Genomic DNA, 19,681 nt, shown 5'->3' with positions numbered 1-19,681 from the left:
TTCATAAAAGTTTGGACGATTGTGGTGTTACGTCAACTATATAATGAATCTTAATTTAATTGGAAAAAAATAACGTAAACCAAATTCGAGTAGGTCTCCGACTAATTTGAAGTCTTTAAAATTCCACTAAATAGTGTTAAAAGACTTCTTAATAAAACAACTTTATCACCTTAATACTTAAAAGTATCCAATAACGTCGATCAGGAAATTAAATAAACTAAACAGCTTATGTTTTCAAAGATCCTAAAAAGAAATTTTAGAAGCAATGGCATAGAATTAGGGAATTTAAAAATACAGACTAGAAGATGTCAGAATATCAGAAAGGCTCTGGAAGTTAGAAGTAAAAGTATGTAAGCAGTGGAAGTGTAGTAGGAAACTAATGACAATAAACTTTCGGCAGAGTGGTGTGCCCACAATCAGTGTTATTATTATTATTATTATTATTACTATCCAAGCTACAACCCTAGTTGGAAAAGCAAGATGCTATAAGCCCAGGGGCTCCAACAGGGAAAAATAGCACAGTGAGGAAAGGAAATAAGGAAATAAATAAATGAAGAGAACAAATCAACAATAAATCATTCTAAAATAAGTAACAACGTCAAAACAGATATGTCATGTATAAACTATTAACAACATCAAAAACAAATATGTCATACATAAACTATAAAAAGACTCATGTCCACCTGGTCAACAAAAAAGCATTTGATCCAACTTTGAACTTTTGAAGTTCTACTGATTCAACCACTCGATTAGGAAGATCATTCCACAACTTGGTAACAGCTGGAATAAAACTGCTAGAGTACTGCGTAGTATTGAGCCTCGTGATGGAGAAGGCCTGGCTATTAGAATTAACTGCCTGCCTAGTATTAAGAACAGGATAGAATTGTCGGGGAGAGAGCAACGAGGATCCTGGAGCCAGGGTAGGTATGCTATGGAAACACTAGTTATGTGATAAATTAATTCTTGCAGTCATAATTGAAACCTTTATGAGCATTAGTACACTGCACTTAAAATAACTATGTCGTAAATCTTATCCTAATGAATAGACTGATACTTAACCTCAATTGTGTAGTCGGAAAAAAGAGCTATTAGGCAAAGTGAAAAGTATACTACTTTATAGAAAATTTTCAGTATTTGTGATGTCATTAAAACTAATTTTTTTTTCTTTTTTAAAGAGCAGTTTTCCTGGCCCTGCCATACAACTTAACCCTACGCAATACAAGACCTACAAAATCTTATCCCTTTTTTCACTCCCCTGTGTGCTAGTTACCCGGAAATAAACAAACAAACGGGCTTTATTGGGTAATATTTTTGCCTCTTAAAACGTTTAGCTTTTAAGTGCCACTTTCTTTGTTTCTACAGCAAAAATATCTACAAGTAGTTTACACCTTTAATAGAAAATGGAAATTCCCTACCTTTATAGAAAATGGAAATTCCATATTATAGAAAATGAGAAATCTATTCCATAATAGAAATGGTAGTTACAATTGATATTCTATGGGGTAACTCATAAATGTTTGGAAGATTGTGGCGTTACGTCAACTATATAATGAATCTTAATTTAATTGGAAAAAAAAAAATAACGTAAACCACATTCGAGTAGGTCTCCAACTAATTTGAAGTCTTTAAAAATCAATTGAACAGCTAACCTTTTACTCTGTACGTCAACCGATTTAATTACCTACTCATTTGCTCTTCATATTATCTTTAATTCTTCTAGAAAGTCACGAACGCCTTTCAGACTTATTCACACGAGGAATAGGTGTTAAAGTTAACTTTATAGCGTATTTCATTGTAGTCTTACGACAATTTGATTAGGCATTTGTCGTATTTTGTTAGTGCAATGATATGAATTTACGTAAAAATTTCATATTATTTCGAATGTAATAAATACTTAAAAGAGTAGGCATAGTTCATTGTAATTTCTAATACCAATTTTCCCTTTTTCCGAGTCATACTGTTTTAGCTTTTTTCCCTTTTCCAAAGTCATTCTGTTTTAGAAGATTCTTCCCATTTACAAAGACACCTTTCTTATTTTTTAGGAAAAAAATCTCTAAACTTTTCAAAGTCATTTTGTTCTAGACGAATTTTCCCATCTTCAAAGTCCTTCTGTTTCACAAGATTTCTCCCATTTTTTTCAGTCATTCTGTTTTAGAATATCTCCCCCCTTTTTCTAATTCCTTCTGTTTTAAAAGATTTCTCCTCCATTTTCAAGTTATTTTATTCTAGAATACCTCATTTCAAATTCATTCTGTTTTAGACATTTCCCCCATTTTCAAAGTCATTCAGTTATGGAAAAATTTTCCCCAATTTACAAAGTCATTCCGTTTTAAAAGATTTTGACACCTTTTTCAGTCTATTTGAAAATATACCCAGTCGTTAATATCCATCTTGTCAAAAGGTCTAAGATCTAATTAAAGACTGACGTGGGATTCTTAACTGGCAGTAGAAGAATTTATTCTACTAAACCACCAATTTTCTTTTCAAAATAGTTTCTTTCTATCATTGTACTTTAGGGGTTAAGACCTCTGTTCGTCAATAAGAAAATCATTATCTAAAAAACTAAATAATTCTGAAGACTTTATGAGCTATGTGGCTAAATAAATTAATCGTTAAAAATTTTTAATATAACATATATAAGGATAATGCTTCACTTGGATATCTTAAGGGGAAGTATTGTATTAAAGAGAATCAACATTGAAAGACTATGAATAACCTTTGCTTTAGTAGTTTAACTGCTCTTACATGATCGCTCTTACCTTTCTACATGATACATCTTTGTTAGACAAGTTACTAAAATTAATTACTTCGGTATATGGGCCACCAGTCTTCTTAGAACTTACAAAAATCCTATTTTCAAAGGGTAGTCTCAAATTCAAATCGGTCTACATCGGTATATGGTTGTTCTTATGATCCTTCATCTGAGATTCTGTATAAGTTTTCCTTAGGATTGGATAGAAGATTCAACAATCTGCCTGGGGGAAAAACTTCAATGTTATTTAATAGAAATAATTTCAATCTATACAGATGAAAATACTTTTATTTGAATATTGCACTCTATACTGTACTGTTGCTGAAAATACTTTTATTTGAATATTGCACTCTATACTTTACTGTTGCTGAAAATACTTTTATTTGAATATTGCACTCTATACTGTACTGTTGCTGAAAATACTTTTATTTGAATATTGCACTCTATACTGTACTGTTGCTGAAAATACTTTTATTTGAATATTGCACTCTATACTGTACTGTTGCTGAAAATACTTTTATTTGAATATTGCACTCTATACTGTTGCTGAAAATACTTTTATTTGAATAGTGCACTCTATACTATACTGTTGCTGAAAATACTTTTATTTGAATATTGCACTATACTGTTGCTGAAAATACTTTTATTTGAATATTGCACTCTATACTGTTGCTGAAAATACTTTTATTTGGATATTGCACTATACTGTTGCTGAAAATACTTTTTGAATATTGCACTATACTGTTGCTGAAAATATTTTTGTTTGAATATTGCACTCTATACTGTTGCTGAAAATACTTTATTTGAATATTGCACTATACTGACAATTTGTTAAAAAAAAAATAGGCTGAAAACTACGTTAAATTTGAGAGATATTCCGAGATAAATTTATATTTATTATACGTTTCAACACTGCTATTCAATTTGTCTAACAGTTTGTTAAAAAATATCAAGATTAAAATCAATGTTATATTTAGGAGATACTCCAAGATACTTTAAATTTACTACATGTTTTGACACTCACTTTTCAATTTGTCTAACAATGTTAAAAATAATAGCATGCTGAAAACAAAAGTTAAAATTAGTTTATATTCCAAGCCATTTTAAAATCTATCTATTCGATTTGAAGGGTAATAAATGAAACTTGTGCGATTGACCAAGAATTGAAGAAACTGTCTGCGGAGTTACCAAACCTCCGGAAAAATTGACTCTGGAGGATGACGAACCTCTAATGATCTAGATATAAATTTAGGCTTTTCGATTAATAGTCTTTCAAAAGTAGCCTTTATAAAGGTAAACATATTTTAAGGGTTTTAAATAGTAAATACATGCAATTAACTCACTATGATAGTCAAGAGAATATATGATTAAGTTAATCACTTTTAACCAAAAATGGCTACATAACTCTTAACATAACGGCTTCTTCTACTCCTCCTCTTCTTTTACCCTTTTGTATATGGTGTTATTGTTTCCGTTCAGCCTTCTTTTATACACACACAAAGACTCAAAGGTTGATAACACTCCTGGAAAAAAAGTTGGGGAGGCTAAAACATTCAAAAGAAGATAATTAAAAGTTTTAAATAACCCTAGAAAATGAGATTTGAAACCTTCCCTGAAGACGGTATTGAACTTTGTATCTATACCGAACATATCTAAATTCAATTCATAAAGATACCGAACATATCTTAATTCAATTCATAAGGATACCGAACATATCTTAATTCAATTCATAAAGATACCGAACATATCTTAATTCAATTCATAATGATACCGAACATATCTTGATTCAATTCATAAAGATACCGAACATATCTTAATTCAATTCATAAAGATAACGAACATATCTTGATTCAATTCATAAAGATACCGAACATATCTTAATTCAATTCATAATTCTAAGTATCCAAAATAGAAAAAAAAAATCGAATAGTTTGCGTGAAATATTCTTTGTTTATGGGAATAATTACTAATAAATTTATCATGGAAACAAGCGTTAATCAACAAACAAGAGAAACCTGAACGAAGACTGTACATTGGCTAATGACTCTTTACAAACTAGACATATTTTGACAATGCTCAAAAGGATAAACCACACTTAGTGGTTATTGGCTTTATCAGAGTTTACAAACGATACCCATTTAAAATTGAATTAATATAACGATAATTAATTAAATAGAAGGTAATTGAAGTAGTTAACTATAATATTAATAGTATCGAATGGCGATGTATTAGTTTCACACATTTGTTTAAATGATGAGACCACAAAGAATCAAGTCTCATCTGAAAATTCACCATCTTTAATTTCTATTTGAATACGGTTTCAAAATTTATTCAATGGATTCTGAAATATCATTTCACTAATCGCAAAAAACTAATATAGGAATTAATCAATGGTGGGAAACAATTCCCGATCACTCACTTGTAACCTGTAACCTTTCTGATAAGATAAAAATTATATGGAAAACCTACTTAATTACTTCCGTAACAACTAAGTTTTAAAGGGTTATGACACTTTCCTTACCTCAAGCGCTATTTGGAAAAAATTCTTCCCACACTGATTTTCTATCAGCTGTGAAAGGTCTCTTTCAAATGTAAATATTTACACCCAAATATATGGAGTGTCTTTCTATATACTTTCACCTGAGAAATTCAAGTGATTTTCCATAAAGATTGATTGAAGATTCGACCAGTATCTGCCTGATGGAAAAAAAAGTCTAATGTTATCTAAGAAACCTTATTTCCCTCTATATTATTATTATTATTATTATTATTATTATTATTATTATTATTATTATTATTATTATTATCATCCAAGCTACAACCCTAGTTGGAAAAGCAAGATGCTATAAGCCCAGGGGCTCCAACAGGGAAAAATAGCCCAGTGAGGAAAGGAAATAAGGAAATAAATAAATGAAGAGAACAAATTAACAATAAATCATTCTCAAATAAGTAACAACGTCAAACAGACATGTCATATATCAACTATTAACAACACCAAAAACAAATATGTCACAAATAAACTATAAAAAGACCCATGTCCGCCTGGTCAACAATATAGCATTTGCTCCAACTTTGAACTTTTGAAGTTCTACTGATTCAACCACCCGATTAGGAAGATCATTCCACAACTTGGTAACAGCTGGAATAAAATACTTGCAAATATTTTGTTTTACACAAAATTTATTTATATATTATACCCCAAACCTCTATGCTCGGCTCGTCAATGATTAAAGCAAAGAACTGATATTAAACGTAGCAATTTCCCTACCCAAAGCTGATAGGAATCACGCTGAAGCAACAATTATGTTTGAATAAGAAAAAAATATTTAAAATCGAAATTTGTAGATGAAAGGACGTAAGGTTAAGCCAGTCTTCCATTGGAGTGGGGAAGTCAAATTTATTCTGCCTAGATTTACGAGGTGTGGTAACTTATATAAAAGGAAATGTGATAAAGGATTGTATCTCAAATTAATCTAGATGTTTTTTGACAAGCTACTGCTTTTCAATTTGTCTTATCCTTTGTTCATGAAGGTCAAGACACTGAAAACCAAACTAAATTAAAAGATATAGTCCAAGATAATTTGCTATACCTTATTCAATACACAGGATAAAAAGCTGAAACTAGCACGATTGTCCATGTCTCCGTAATAACGCAACGGCTATAAGCTTCGTTAAAAAATAGAAAGTTTTTTCCACAACAAACTTAAACTTTTTCGGTTAATATTTTCTTCAACAGTAGCTGTTATAAAAGTTACGATTCTTATCAATTTATAAGTAGTGAATTATATATGCGATTAATTCGCTATAAATCCAGTCAATGAATACATAAATTTAATCCCGTAGCCAAAAAGGGCTACGTAGCCTATACTAAACATAGCTACCGCTACCAACAACACCACCTCCTTCAGTTTTTGTTTTACACATGTAAATAGGGTCAAAATTTCTTTTAGCCCACAATGGACAGAGTTTAAAATATCCCTGAAAATGATTATCTTGAAACCCCTGAAGAGGGTGTCTAAATATAGCTATTTGTCCCGAACAAGTCAATATGTTGACCTATCAATTGAAATAAAATATTTACCACCAGTTATTTGCAAAACCTGTCTATTCCTGTAAAGAAATTTGTCAGTAAAATTAAATTTCCTTTGATTCAGCAAGCGAAGTCAATATGCTGACCTATCAATTGAAATAAAATATTTACCATCAGTTATTTGCAAAACCTGTCTATTCCTGTAAAGAAATTTGTCAGTAATATTAAATTTCCTTTGATTCAGCAAGCGAAGTTAATATGCTGACCTATCAATTGAAATAAAAATATTTGCCATCAGTTATTTGCAAAACCTGTCTATTCCTGTAAAGAAATTTGTCAGGAATAATAAATTTCTTTTGATTCAGCAAGCGCTATATTTTTACCTTTTTTAATACTTTGTGTGGTACCGGACTGATTTCGTCAAATGTCTTTTCTTCAGATGTGAAAAGTCTATCAAATTTAAATCTGCTGGCTCTTAACATAGGAGTTTTCTTATAAATCTCCGAGATTCTCTATTAAGTTTAGGGTTTGATTGAAGATTCGACCACTATCTGCCCGAATACGCAGACTGGTGGTAGCCATGTTATTCGAAAGAGCTGCTAGTTCTATATTGGCTCTCTCTCTCTCTCTCTCTCTCTCTCTCTCTCTCTCTCTCTCTCTCTCTCTCTCTCTCTCTCTCTCTCTCTCTCTCTGTGTATATATGGCAATTAGGCTACACAATACACGGAGAAATTATATCCATACTGATCTCATACATATAATTGCGTAAAAGCGTAGGCCTTGTTAGTTCTTAATACCAATTTTCCCCTTAAAAATGGTGTTTTTTTTAATCTGACCACTAACTTGATTTTTTTTTTCATTTCCTCGCCTTGTATTACTGTTCACGTTTTAAACAAAGCAATATTTATTCCGAAATCTTAATTAATAAATGCAAATCTTTACCATTTAGGTTTGTCCGTTTCGTTATAACTGCCAATTATAAAAAGTTACTTTTCAATCTTTTAGTCTTCAAAAAGGTTCCTGTCTACACTGAAACTAACTGTATTTAGGGACAGATTTGAAATATTACTATCAAGACTTTTCTTATTAATGAATAAATTTTTTTCTTATTAATGAATAAATTTTATACAGGAGTTACAACTACCTCAAAGAAGTCAAGAGTCTTGTAGGCTACCTAATTTGATGAAAAGCTTAAAGCTACTTATGTAGAACAGTCAATTAAGGATAATGGCTCAGAGGAGTAATAAAGAGAATTTACACCGAAAAAACTATACATAAAATCGACCTTCGCTTGTTAAACGGATTATAAAAAAAATAATGGAAAAGTTACCAAATTTAAGCACTTTCGTATATGGACCATTAGTACCCTTTACAACTTAATAAATTTCAATCACTAATTTCAGGGAAAGTTGAAGCATTCTTTAAAGTAACCAGAAACCATGTTGAACATAAGTTGTGAAAGAAAATTACATTCTTTTGTCTTATCCCGGAAATTGAATTCACACGAACTTCTTGTTTTGCTTATTTGACGTCACAACTATTGCCTCCAGCTTCATTTAATAACTAGTTTCACAATTAAGAGGATTTAAGTATTTTTTATGCATTCTACAAACTTCATCACTAATTTGAGATCATAACTTTTTTGCCTTCGAATAGGTCCATCAGACACTTCTTGCAGCAGTGCTAATGCGTGAACCAAAAAACCCTTCCTCTCCCTTCTCGTCCTTTCGCTCTTCATCCACTCTTGGCTGCCTGCACTACCAGGTGTCCCCTTAAATAACCTAACATTGCAAGAGGGTCTGCCCCTCTCTTTTACTCTCCGCCTATACTTCTTTTTTCCCCATTTTTCCTTACTCCTTCCCCATCCCGAGTACCTGCCTTCGGGCTATCAACTGGATTGTATCCAGGGGTACTCTTCCTTGTCCCCCATTCCTCACTTCCCTATCCTTATCGTATGCATTCTATCTGAATATCTGGTTTCCCTAATGAGCTGGCCAGTCTTACTTTTTTGGGCCCAAGGGTTTGTCGCATCTTTTTCTAACTAATGCTGTAGATTGGTTAGTACCATAGAAAATAATTAAAAATGATGATAATAAAAGGAGTAAGTAATTAAAAAAACTCTACACGCACATGGCAAGTTTCTCCAAGTTTCATGGCAATAACACAAAAGTAAATGTTAAAGGTTTCTGGTTTTATGTTCACCAGAACGTCAGCAAGGCAAGCTCAACCCACCAATGTGGTGTCCAAACACAGCAGTGGCCTTCTCGGTAAATGGCTTCAACTCAATACCCCGGGTGGGGATCGATCTGCTACTATGCGAATGTTAGGCGAACAAGTTACCACTGTGCTAGCCAGGAGGGTAGTACAACGTACTAGCCTTTAACCTGCACAATCATTCCTTTGCCATATCTTATTGCTTCCCTGCAATTTCTAGACTATAGTGCATTTGTAGCATAAAATCTGTTCAAGGTGTGACATTGTTATTATCTTTGTGGTAATCCTAAACAGACACTCACTGTACTACATAGTTTCCAGAATTATATACAGAGTATATAAGATATCACTTCAATAGCACATGGAAGGGAAATAATAAAAGACAAGACAGGGTGACTTGAAAGCATGATTAGAGGTAAAAGACTTTACCACCTACACCCTAAATAGACTACGTGTTACGAGAGGGACACAGGGGAGCCTTGGGAAAAGGCAAGAAGCTCTCTGGTGTGACGGCACAGATGGAGGACGCAGATCTTTGGGTTGACTGAAGGTATCAGGAGGGATCACAAGAGGTGGGGGGGGGGGGGGGGGCTGAAGCTCTTGGGAGACATGTAGACTTGTTGAGGGAGTAGGCCCATCACCATGGCTGGGAGATGAGAGTCCAATTTAAGCCTACTTGTAAGGAATGGCCAATACTATAGTCCGTTTCTCTTCGCCAACACCGAATTAGCAGGCGAAACTTTCCAGAGTAATGTTATCGGGTAGTGGCTGCCCAGTCACCCGTAGCCTTAATAAAGCTTGAAAGAAGATGTCGCTATCAATAACGTTATCAGGTGATGACTGCTCCATCATCCGAGGTCCTAAAAAAGGCTTCAAGGATGATGTTGCTATTGATATGCCAGATGCAGGTAAAAGCGAAACCAATATAACATACTTTGTGTACAAACTCTGATCCAAGTCTTAAGAGTAACCTCTGGTAGTATGGGATCAGTGATGTGCATATTGAGCTTCATGAAAGAAAAGACCCTTAGCAGCAACACAAAGTTTTGAAGAATGGGATTAAGACAATTGCAGTATACCAAGTGGCTGGATATATCTGTAGTATGGGGAAGTAAAGTAACGATAACTACATAATAAGCAGAACTTTAGTGTCCATATTGCAGCAAGTCTTCTCCAGACATGCTGTCTTCACAAAATATTTGCCATTCATCAAGCCAGTTTGACGCAAGATTCCCAAGGAATCGTGCAGTGTCTTCCTCATGAGAACATTGTTACACCCCTTACTTGGTATAATAAACGCTGGAGGAAGTTGAAGCCCTGCACCATTTACCCTACATACAAAAGTCACCGTCTAGCCTCTTTCAAGAATAACCTGGGAGGCTACGGGATGACCCATCTCGCACACAACCTTCAATGTTACCATCACTGTTGATAAACAGGTCTCATCCAAGCTTGGCAAGCCATTTAAGCTTGGTACCACTCACACAGCCATTTGCTGTTTCCCCCACGCACTAGGGATGCATTTTCTTCCACAAGTGGCAGCATACACGTACATCATCTTGGGGAACTATATGGTTGGTGGGTCTTTAAAAAAAAAAAGAAAAAAAAAAAGCTATTGTGATGCCATACTCTGCAATTAGATCCTCTTGTTGGTTGCCGTTAAGTGTCTTCAAAGGCATAAATCTTAGTCCATCACCAAAACTTCCGTGAGCATTACAGGCATCCTGTAATTAAAGTATAAGAATGATGTATAGATACAGTCTTAGCTAGTCTGTCCAGCCTAGAGTCTAAATATTATTTCACTAAGAAAGCTATTGGAAAAATTAAAGTCAATTATAGAATATCTAGCCTTCACTTTAATTCTTGCTAAAGATTATACCCGTTTTATGAACATTAAACCTATCAATAAAAAAAGAGATAGGACTAGCCTAATCATCCAGAATGTTACCACAAGGACCATGATCTTAATCCAAATCTAATTAGCTTACCGGCCTATTAAATGCTGTATTCAGTAACACATTGCTTGAAAGCTGCCTCAAAGACAGTTGGATCCATCTGCTTGTTGCTTTGATATATTGGCTTCCTTTGCTCTTCAAGACTTTGGCTAGACCTGCTAAGAGATTAAACTCCATTAGATGCTGCAAAAGAACCTGGAACCATTAAAAAAATAATAAAAAGTTTTATGGCTCTGACCAACCTTTTATCGTATGGTGCAGCCTCCTCTAACAAAATTATTAAAGAATGATTAAAGTTAAACAAGTTGGCCTAAGACCGTTTTTATACCTAAACAAGTTTAAAGGTCGGTTTCACTTCAGTTGAAGTATGACACCAACAATAAAAATCACAAATTTCACCCAACCAAAAACCGCATTTCAACAATTATTAATTTAGTGGTGGCACTTACTTCAGTCTTAATGCATACATTAATGCATAATTGAATTGGATTTTTATGCATTTCATGAAAACAGTGCACCTTAAAAATAGTAGGTAACAGGGCGGAGCTATGTCCGACTGACCTCAAATCATATGGCGAGGACCCTAGACGTCCCTACTTTCTTCTTTTGGAAAGGCATCACAACATACTTTTCAAAGAGGTGTATTTCACTCGTGTATGTCTTATTTAGGCCAGTTTACGCATTCCAACTTGTATAAAGAGAATGCCATAATTGTGGTCATGGCACACAATATTAGAATGGGAAAATATCACAAAAGACCTCAAAACTTATTTTCTTGCCTGAATACCAGAGATGTTAACTAAGCAGCCTAGATAATGCGTTAGTAGCCACGATTGAGCCCTTAGGTTTTCATCACAAATCTCTAAACTTTGCAGCCCCACGTACCCTATATGGCAAATATGATTACATGGGCTTTTAAGCATAGCCATTGCCTCCTCCTCCTCCTCCTCTTCCTTTCTCTCTTCCTCTTCGTCGTCGTCGTTGTCTTCCTCCACGTCGTCTTCGTCCTCTTCATCGACGTCGTCCTCTTCGTCGTCGTCGTCCTCCTCCTCCTCATCCTCCTCGTCCTCTTCCTCATTGTCGTCTTTTTCCTCGTCGTCGTCTTCCTCTTCCTTGTCGTCGTCGTCTTCGTCTTCATCTTCCTCCTCGTCGTCTTCGTCTTCGTCTTCATCTTCCTCCTCGTCGTCTTCGTCTTCGTCTTCATCTTCCTCCTCGTCGTCTTCGTCTTCGTCTTCATCTTCCTCCTCGTCGTCTTCGTCTTCGTCTTCATCTTCCTCCTCGTCGTCTTCGTCTTCGTCTTCATCTTCCTCCTCGTCGTCTTCGTCTTCGTCTTCATCTTCCTCCTCGTCGTCTTCGTCTTCGTCTTCATCTTCCTCCTCGTCGTCTTCGACTTCCTCTTCCTCCTCGTCGTCTTCGTCTTCCTCTTCCTCCTCGTCGTCTTCGTCTTCCTCTTCCTCCTCGTCGTCTTCGTCTTCCTCTTCCTCTTCCTCGTCGTCGTCTTTTTATCCATTTGTATATTGAATTGCTGTTTCTCGTCAGCATTTTTACAACACAGATAATATTCCTTGAAAAATGGGCTGAAACCTTTAATGAAAACGTTAAGAGTTAATATTACCCCTGAAAACGAATATTTTGAAACTTTCCCATTAGAGATTATCTAAATTTACTAATCGGAATATCCAAATTGAATCACCATGCAGACAAAAAGGGTATTGGCTGTTTTGAGTGAAGAAAAAAAAAACTAAGGATATAATGTTAAATTCATTTATCCAAAAATAAAGCATTTGAATCAATCCTCAAACAAGAGAAGAAACTTTGATGAATAAGTCTGTCTCATCTTTCTCACCGTTACCCATACATTCAGGGGTCAGTTGACTGGTTTATAATTTGGCAAGAGGGATTTAGCGATTGCATGCCCTTACAGCCACTGACCAATATTATTAGCAGTAGGCCTAGCCTTTTGCCGAGAAGCTGCAAGGCAACAGCTGCCCTTTTAGTTGCTTTCTATGACACAGGTGGCAGGACTTTTGGTATTCTTACACATCTACAATAGAGAATCTGAATGCATATGACATTGGCCAGTGCTTAAGAACATTTTGTGACTGCCTACACACCAAGAAAGTGCACGTATTCTCCAATCACAAACAACTAGCAAAATTTGATAGTTCTCAAAAGAATAAAGAACACTACAACTGGTTATTGGGTTTATCTCTGGTGACAAATATAACTAAGCTAGAATTATCATGATAGCTATGACTAAGTGAAATAAGAGGATAACAGATGCAGTTAATTAAAATAAGATAATTGGAACAATAATAAATGGCAAAACATCAAACTTTTTCACAACATACCTTCAAACTCCTGGCAAGATGGCAAAGCCTTAGGTTTTAGTTGGTGTAAAAAAAAAAAAAATCCACCATCTTATACTTTTGCTTCAATATAATTTCAAAGTTCACCCTAAGGATTCTAAAATGAAGAATAAATCACTTGTAATAAACAAACTAAAGGAAAAACTATATTTGAGATTACTTATTTACAACCTTACTGATAAAAGCAAGAAGGGACAAAGAAAAACCTATCTATCCCTGTATGTGAATTTCTAAGTAATATAACATTCTCTTTGGTTCGGCATGCACTACTTTTTTAAACCTTTTCCTTACCTACCCTGGATGGATATCGTTAATTCACCACCCTTTAAAAGAATCGTCGGGTCGAGCTTGACACTGTGTCGAATAAAATTTGTATCTAATTTTATTTTGTTGCAATATTTATTGTGCTTTATTAAAATTTATTCAAATATTACGGATAAAGTAAAATACCCATCCACACATTCATTATGAATAAATTCCCAAAAATGAATTAAAAAATACTTAAAATATTTTCAAAACATTCCCTAAAGATAAAAAATCTGTACATGTTCATGGAAGTTTGGGCTACATTTTCAGATTAGGGGTGGAGGATAGGATGGAGGGCGGTTGGATGATTAGAGCAAATTTTCTGAAAGAAGAAAGCTCATTTTTTCCCCCCACTAATATCAATGTTTTGGGGTTACCAAATGAAAGAGACTATGGCTATTTTTTTCTAGAATAAAATCATGTCATCAGCCAATAGAAATGTATTAAACATACACTAAGATGTTGGTTATAGTTCTCAGGAACCGAATGATTTTTTTAATGAAAATTTCCAATGAAAATTTCATAGAAAAACCATTGTATCTATATATAAAAATATACCAAAATGTCAATAATACTGTAAAGAATAAAAATACAGAAATACGCCACCTTACCTGTCAGATAGGATACAAAATGGCCTCAGACCACAAATTCATACGGCTGAATCTGCTGAAATTGCATGTAAATTTCAGTGTTATTTACTTACCTAAATAATCATGATTTGCAAAGTAATTTTATGGTGGCTGCCTAGACTTTCACCAATTATTTTGCCGCTATAAAATTGAAATAGAAAAAAATATAAATGGCACCAACATAAGAAAAGACGAAATTTCAATGAAAACTCCTTAGAAAAATCATAGTACCTATTCATGAATAACATTTACGCACGAAAATGTACCAAAAAATCACTAATTCTGTTAAGAATAGGAGTACACACATATGCCGGTTTATCTGTCAAATATGACAAAAAATGGCAGTAAACCAAACAAACTTACGAGACCAAATCTGCTACCCGAAAAAGAGGAAGGACGTTAAATTAAGAAAATACAATAACTAACAAGAGTAACAAAACCAAATTATACACAGACAAACGTTTTAATAATAAAAAAATATTTATAAACAATACATATTCTATTTCAAATACCTCATTCATGTAAGTAAAATATTTACAAATTCACCATCCTCATCTCCTACGCCTATTGACGCACAGAACCTCTATGTTAGATTTCACCAGTAGCCTCTATCTTGAGCTTTTAATTCAATACTTCAACACTCATCATCTATCTCACGCTTCATAGTCCTCAGTCATGTAGGCCTGGGTCTCCAAACTCTAAGTGTCTCGTGAAGCCCAGTTGAAAGTTTGGTGAACTAATCTCACTTGGGGAGTGTGAAGAGCATGCCTAAACCATCTCCATCTACCCCTCACCATGATCTCGTCCACATATGGCACTCGCGTAATCTTAAAGTTTCCTTTCTAATCCTGTCTTGCCACTTCCTCCCATCCTTCTTCTGGAAGAAAAAAATATAAAACAAAATGTATCTAATACATATATAGAGTGTTAATATATATATATATATATATATATATATATATATATATATATATATATATATATATATATATATATATATATATATATATATATATATATATATATATATATATATCTATCTATCTATCTATAAATAAACAAAAATTTAATCAATATACCTCGAGATAGTCGTCAACATCACTCTTTACAGCTTCATTAGCACAGTGGATTTGATCAGAACCAATGAATACCGTCGATTGCCCATGATCTGAAAAAAAAAAAATACAAAAATTTCAGAATTAGAATTAAAAACAATATGGAATACATGACATTGGCATTTTACCACCACCAAGGTCACGCATGTGCTATGTGAACCATTCTCCTATTCTCTCCAAGAACCCAGCTTCAAGTTTAAACACTATTGCACAAGAAAATTTAATGCAAAAACCGTTTTTTGACCACTCACCTTATTCAAGAATCGTCGGATTGAGCTCAACCCTGAGGAAGCTTAGAAGTAAAACAAGGGAGAGCTAGGAGAAAATTTGTCCATCCACGAACGAGGCTCGTAGTATGCAGTCTCTTGCAGGTGGATAACATCCACTAGTAGTAGTATGGAAAATGACCTGCTTTTTGACATACGCTCGGGGTCGTTTATGACCCGTCATACCTAGCCAGTGTTTAAGTGCCATGCGTAACAAGTTCGTTTTCCAAGTGTATTTCAACAAGGTGTGACCAACCTTATTCAGATGTCAATCACTCCAATATAAGAATACTTCTAAATCTTCGCACGAAATTTGGTATTAAATTGGAGATTAGAAAGGTATCTTCTCAAAGAAAAAAAAGTTTGTTTTCGCGGAGCGAGTAAAGTTCACGAAATTAAAGTCCGAGATGGACTTTCAGTGTCAGACACAAACGCTTAAAACTAAAGCCAAGGATACGCTATAGCTCCTCATTTCCTCAACCAATTCAAAGCCTGCTATGTCTACTTAGGGTTCTTCTGGAGCTGGGATCTCATTTGACAAAAGTCCATTCACATCCTATAGTTCACTGTCCTAAGTTTTCACCAAGAAATGAGGGCTATCTAAGGAATATTATTTCACTATATGAAATAGTAAAACTTTAAAAATTTTATTATCACAAATTATACCCAAAAAATTATTCATTTCTGGCTTTTCAATGATAAAAACTAGTAATAATGTAATGCACATGCAGCAAACACTATCACTGGACTGCAAATAATAAGTAAAATGTCACAAGGTAATTTAAAGCATTATCGTTCCATTGTTATGTTATCTATTTATGTCAATGTCAAACTTTTTGACAAAAACCTGTCAATTGTGAACTTGCACTTGTCAACCTTAAGAGACCATTCGGGGGCCTACAAATACCAGTGTTGTCTGTAAATAAAGTTAGTAGTTTGGGAACTGCCTTTACATTAACAGATCTCCGCTTCTGTCACAGTGACCTACGGAATGCCTTGATCACCTATCCCAAGGTATATAAAATATTCTATAGACCTTAACCTAGCCTGCCTTGCAGCTCACTGCTTCGTCTGCCGTATCCTCAGAGGATGCCCACTACCAACCCTGACTTATCTGCCCATGCTGCTGCACACCTGCCCCTTAACAACAGAGAAATGTTCACCTGGTTTCAGCACACTGAGATTCGGTTATACATCAAGGGCATGACCCATTAAAGCGCCCGAGACCTTTACATCCTGGCTGTGATCCCAAACATCACGCCCCCAGTATCTCAGACTGGCTTTGCCTGCAACGAGACGCCCTCATTAAGGGTGATGCTTTAAAGCATTCCTCCTGGAGCAGTACTCACTCTAGCTACCTGTGTAGCCAAGATTCTCCTGCTCTCTTAACCTTTGGAGGATCTAAAGGCATTTATGGCTCTCGGGAAAAGGATCATTATTGCTCGCCTTTAACCTGCTACTGACTGTTCTCCTCGTGAAGCGAACCTACTTTATGCCTTTCGGGCGTGATTATTACTGAAACCTGTGCGAGCCCCCGTTCTCGTTGTCGATACCTTGACCACAAAGGACCTGACGACCCGAGTCGAGATCCTTATGGACATGCGCTTACTAATTTTCAGTCGTCAAAAACTTAATAAAATGCAGGCTAAACTATTTTGGCTAGTTTGCGTAAAAAAAGGTCACAATTAATTCATCAAAGAATTAAGCGTTTGAGTTAATCCTCAAATGAGTATAAACTCCAACATAGATGATATCGCCTAGGGAGTTACAGAATATTCACATTCTCTAATCGAATAAAACTTGACAATATGATAATGATCAAAAGGATATATCACACCTAAGTCTAAAATGGAATGATCATCATAACGAATACTAATCGGAGAGTGAACTGAAGCAGTTAACTACAACAATAATAAAATTGGTAAAACCCTAGACACTGCCAAAACGTACCTTCAAATCCCTGACGAGACTGCAAAGCGTTAGGTCTTAGTTGAAAAAATCATCTTGCACTTCTATTTGAATATGGTTTTAAAGTATATCCCAAGGTTTCTGAAATGGAAAATACATTAGTTGCGTGTACCTTGCAATACGGGGAACCTTTCAAACGAAGAAATAATTTACAATTTCTAATTTGCAAACTGCAATCTTGCAGATAAAGCTAAAGAGGACAAAGGACTACCAATCCGGGGATACCAATCTATCCCCTCAAGTCAATTTTGTAACATTTTTAACCCATTTTTCCTTACCCGAAAACGAAATGCGGAAAAAAGTTCTTCTCCAAGGGCTTTTTTTATCCGAGTTGACGTCTCTTTCTATTGTAAACCTGTTCAATCTATAGATATTTCTTCTAACCTTCAACTGGGACCCTCCATTAAATTTCCTTCACGGTTTTTATTGAAGATTCAACCAGCATCGCCTCGAGAAAAAGTTCAAGGTTATCCAACATGGTTTCACTACACTTAGAGAAAAAAAAAAAAAAAAAACCTAATTTTGATGGGGAATTCTTCGAAAAAAATACACAGTTCTCAGCCGTATTTTAAGGAATACAGGCGACCGTAATTTGTATCCTACATTGTTAATATCTTTTACGGGTTGGTGATCTTAATATTACTCCTTTACGTCAAAAACACCGTTTTAAAAAACGGCAAATACCTAGCAACATTCCAGAATTTTTTGCTTTTTTTACGGCAAATTTTTAACAGTATGTCATTGAAAATATTAATTTTTGATTTATCATAGATTTTACCACATAATTTTATGCAATACTAGCTCGTCTATGATAAAAATAACGAGCTGAACTTCAATAAAATTTGCACTTTAATTACTTCAAAGAAAGTAGGAACATATAGACCTTAGAAGGAACCATACGGATGGTAACAATTAGCCTTGATTAACAGTACAATAGATTCAAATCAAAATTTGTTTTTTGAAGGTATGTGAGGTTTCTAGCATCTTCCACTAGAGTGGGGCAACCTGATTTATTTCAACTTTCATTTACAAAGTGGGGCAACCTTATTTATAACTTATACAAGGGAAATTTAATCAAAGATTGTATCAATATAATCCAAGATATGTTTTGACAGTTACTGTTGATTCACCTATTTGTTCACTGAATACCTAGTTCCATTTAGGAAATATTTAAAAATTATTTGTATTAACTTATTCTTATCAATTTATGTATAAGAAAAAGAAAATTACGCGATTGACGAAGTTTAAAAAAAAACGTAACAGTAGTTGACAAAACAAACTTAGGATAATGACTAATGTTTTCTCACTAAGGAGAGACGTGCCGAGTAATGAGTTGCTGACGTCACTTATGACAAAGTATGAAGCGACCGGTGGCAAGAAGTTTTACGAAAGAGTGGCTACTCTCTCTCTCTCTCTCTCTCTCTCTCTCTCTCTCTCTCTCTCTCTCTCTCTCTCTCTCTCTCTCTCTCTCCCCTTTCCTTTTGCCTTCCTTTTGTCTCTTAAGTGGAGTTTTCTATTGTCTAAGAAGACTCTCTCTCTCTCTCTCTCTCTCTCTCTCTCCTCTCTCTCTCTCTCCTCTCTCTCTCATCTCTCTCTCTCTCTCTCTCTCTCTCTCTCTCTCTCTCTGTGTTAAGTGGGGTTTTCTCTTGTATGTAAGAGAAGTCTCTCTCTCTCTCTCTCCTCTCTCTCTCTCTCTCTCTCTCTCTCTCTCTCTAACACGCATTATATGAGGAAATTATAGAAATGGTTAATATTATACATAATATAAGCTCTGATTGGCTACTGCGTTGGCAGGAAAACCCCAAAAATAACTATTGTAACGGTAATCAAATAAGAATTTCTAGCCGTCCCATTTAAAGGCAAAACACAAAAAAAATTGGATTTAGGAATTTGGGTCATCTCGCCCATCGCTGGGGCCTGTGTGGCCATTCAGCACCCATGTAAAAGTCGGGGGAAAAATCCTCCGGGGGGAAAAATCCTCCGGGGGGAAAAATCCTCCGGGGGAAAAATTCCTCCGGGGGGGGAAATCCTCGGGGGGGGGGGAAATCCTCCGGGGGGAAAAATCCTCCGGGGGAAA

General features: G+C 35.0%; 1 long non-coding RNA gene across 3 annotated transcripts in view; it reads right to left on the bottom strand.

The window, feature by feature from the left end:
• Positions 1 to 19,681, bottom strand: part of LOC137617905 (uncharacterized) — a 54,893-nt gene that overhangs the window by 18,916 nt on the left and 16,296 nt on the right. The window contains exons 2-6 of one of the 3 annotated variants that reach the window (XR_011039695.1): positions 17,587 to 17,685; positions 10,985 to 11,109; positions 10,626 to 10,720; positions 4,096 to 4,275; positions 2,760 to 2,975 (exon numbers count right to left, since the gene is read on the bottom strand). This is a non-coding gene — a long non-coding RNA (uncharacterized lncRNA). The remainder of the gene's footprint in view (positions 1 to 2,759; positions 2,976 to 4,095; positions 4,276 to 10,625; positions 10,721 to 10,984; positions 11,110 to 17,586; positions 17,686 to 19,681) is intronic. The other 2 variants (XR_011039694.1, XR_011039696.1) reach the window with 2 other exon arrangements.

The sequence above is a fragment of the Palaemon carinicauda genome, chromosome 24 (genome assembly GCF_036898095.1).
Source record: "Palaemon carinicauda isolate YSFRI2023 chromosome 24, ASM3689809v2, whole genome shotgun sequence".
Classification (NCBI taxonomy): Eukaryota; Metazoa; Arthropoda; class Malacostraca; order Decapoda; family Palaemonidae; genus Palaemon; species Palaemon carinicauda.
This window is presented reverse-complemented; position numbering and strand designations above follow the sequence as displayed.